This window comes from Carlito syrichta, unplaced genomic scaffold, assembly GCF_000164805.1.
Source record: "Carlito syrichta isolate Samal-C Ts95f unplaced genomic scaffold, Tarsius_syrichta-2.0.1 Scaffold183818, whole genome shotgun sequence".
In the NCBI taxonomy this organism is placed as follows: Eukaryota; Metazoa; Chordata; class Mammalia; order Primates; family Tarsiidae; genus Carlito; species Carlito syrichta.
This window is the reverse complement of record NW_007127914.1, coordinates 1-3,060: the sequence shown is the minus strand read 5'-3', so window position 1 is coordinate 3,060 and position 3,060 is coordinate 1. Positions and strand designations below refer to the sequence as shown.

The 3,060-nt window shown below is 65.8% G+C and overlaps 1 pseudogene; it reads left to right on the top strand.

Annotated features, from left to right (window-relative positions):
- Window positions 1–834: 834 nt before the first annotated feature.
- On the top strand, window positions 835–3,053 carry LOC103252944 (annotated as a pseudogene).
- The last annotated feature ends 7 nt before the right edge of the window (window positions 3,054–3,060 follow it).

Below are 3,060 nucleotides of genomic sequence, written 5' to 3'. Positions count from 1 at the left end.
CCCCCAGTGCCAGCTTCACAGGGCACTGCAAAGGCAGGAGCAGACACAAGCCACAGCCAGGGACTGGTCCTGCTCTCCAGCACCTGCTGCAGGGCTGCGCCCATCCTCGCCTTCCCTGGGCCTTAGCATGAGGTGAAGGGGCCTTTAAGTGAGCTCCCTGGGCCTCCCCAGCCCTCGGCCTCCCCAGCCCTCTACGTCCCCACGGTGTCCAACCGGTCCCCATGCTCATCCCAGCCAGCAGCAACCAGCCACCAGAAGGCTCTCCTTGAGCTGAGGGAAGTGGAGGCCAGGAGACAGGTCAGGTAGATGGCTTCTGCCAACAGCCAGCTGAACTTCGTCATGGTGGCAAAATGGGAGGTAGCCACGGAGACCTTGCACAGAGCCTGGGGGCCAGGATCTGGGTGCTTCAGAGTTGGGACACCCATGGAAGCCCCCATCCAAGTCTCCCTTACCCCACTCAGACCCGGAACCTCTGGGCCCTGCCACCTCAGGCTGGGCCATTTGATTCCTTGGGCTTCCCAAAAGGGCTAAAGTAGTATAAGGTGATGGCTAAGGCCATAGATGTGGGTTGGGGACAGCCTGGCTCTGATGTCCTGTCTATTGGCTATGCGAACCCCTCACGTCTTGCTCGCCATCTGTGAAAGGAAACGTTCCCAGAACCTGGTTTCTGTCCTTGTTCATGACTCATGGGAGTCAAGGGAAACTCTAAGAGTCACTTCTGCTTTTACTCTCACACCCTCCTTCCCCAGAGCTATGACTAGGGAACAGAATTCATTCAGGCCCAGTTCAGTCTGCAAACACACTGTACCACCCACGCATAAATTCACTTGCTGCATGACTTGCTCGCCTGCCAGGCGAGTGGGACCACCTCTGAGCCCAGACGACCCATATTTGGCCCCAGGCCCTCCGCCCACTACCCCCATTTCAATATCAAGCTCTGGGGTTGGTGGCGCTCCCCCAACAAAGCCACCGAACACTCCAGTGGGTGGCAGGAGCCTGCCCTCTGCTCCACCACCAGCCACCTTCCCCCATGTGACACCGAACCTGCCTCCCCCGCCTGCCCTGAGCCCCCTTAACAACACGTCAGCTTCTCCTCCTGGCCTGGGGGGCCTAGTCGCTACCTGGACATCTGCCCTCTCCCCATGCCATGGGGCAGGCTATGGGCGGACTTCCTCTCGGCCCAGAGAAGGGCCAAACTCTGGCCCCCTCGTCCCACCCTCTGCCCCCCCCCGCTTCCTCCTCTTCTGCCTCAGCCCCCCAATGAGGTATCCCTATTCACCCTCTAGCAGTAGCTCTGTGGCTGCCTCCTCTTCCAGCTCTTCTGCTGCCGCTGCCGCCCAGTACCCAGCTTACCAGGCGCTGCCCAGTTATCCCCACTCTTTCCCTCCCCAGGCAAAACTCTCAGTCTCCAACCAGTCCCCCAAGTACACCCAGCCTTCTCTCCAGTCCCAGGCAGTGTGGAGCCAGGGTCCCACTCCACCTCCTCCTTATGGCCGCCTCTTAGTCAACAGCAGTGCCCACCCCAGCCCCTTCCCGCCTCCTGCCAGGAGCCAGGCCGATGCCCACTCGCCAGCCCCAACACACCAGCAGCAGCAGCATCACGGGACCTCTGGGGACCTACCCAGAGCGTTTCCCCACCCTTTAGAAAGCAGTGGCGCCCACCATGCGCACTCCTATGCCATGTCGCCCTCCTTGGGGTCTCTGAGGCCCTACCCGCCCGGGTCAGCACACCTGCCCCCGCCGCACGGCCAGGTGTCCTACAGCCAGGCCAGCCCCGGTGGCCCTTCGGCCTTTTCCTCTTCTGACTCGCCATCCTCCTTCTCCTCTCAAGGGTCCTACCCCTGCTCGCACCCCTCCCCTTCCCAGGGCACCCAAAGGGAGCCCTACCCCTTCCCACCGGTGCCCACGATCACCACCTCCTCGGCCACCCTCTCCAGGGTCATCGCCACCGTGGCCTCCTCACCAGCAGGCTACAAGACGGCCTCGCCGCCCGGGCCCCCGCCGCACGCGAAGCAAGCCGCGTCCCCGGGGACCTACAAGATGGCCACCCCATCCGGGTACAAGCCTGGCTCTCCCCGCGCCTTCCGAACAGGGACCCCGCCGGGCTACCAAGGCGCCTCGCCGCCCGCTGGCCCAGGGACCTTCAAGCCGGGTTCGCCTGCCGCGCCGGCGGCGGGGAGGGCAGGCCCGCCCGGCCCTGAGCGGCGCGCAGATCAAGCAGGAGCCGTCCGAGGAGTACGAGGCGCCCGAGAACCCGGCGCCCCCGGCGCAGCCCCTCGCCCCCGCCCAAGGTGGTGGAGGTGCCCAGCCATGCCAGCCAGTCGGCCAGGTTCAACAAGCACCTGGACCGCGGCTTCAACTCCTGCGCGCGCAGCGACCTGTACTTTGTGCCGCTGGAGGGTCCCAAACTGGCCAAGAAGCGCGCTGACCTGCTGGAGAAGGTGCGGCGCGAGGCCGAGCAGCGCGCGCGCGAAGAGAAGGAGCGCGAGCGGGAGCGCAGTGTGAAGCTGGCTCAGGAGGGCCGCGCTCCCGTGGAGTGTTCGTCCCTCGGAGCCGTGCCTCACCGCCCTCCGCTCGTGCCGGGCTGTGCGGTGGTTACGGTGCCCTGGAGCCTGACACCCCGGCCTTGTGCCCCCTCAGCGTGTAGCCCGGCCTCCCGTCATGTCTCCCGGCAACCGCAACCACCCCGTCTACGTGCCCCTGGGCGCGGTGGACCCAGGACTCCTGGGCTACAACGTCCCGGCCCTGTACAGCAGCTACCCGGCTGCCCGGGAGAGGGAGCGGGAAGCCCGGGAACGAGACCTCCGCGACTGCCTCAAACCGGGATTCCGAGGTGAAGCCCAGCGAACTGGAACCCCTGCACGGGGTCCCTGGGCGGGGCCTGGATCCCTTCTCGCGACACGGGGGCCTGGCCCTGCAGCCTGGCCCGATCGGCCTGCACCCTTTCCCCTTCCCCTGGAGCGAGAGCGGCTGGCTCTGGCGGCCGGGCCAGCCCTGCGTCCGGACATGTCCTACGCGGAGTGGCTGGCGGCCCGAGCGGCAGCACGCGGAAAGGGTGGC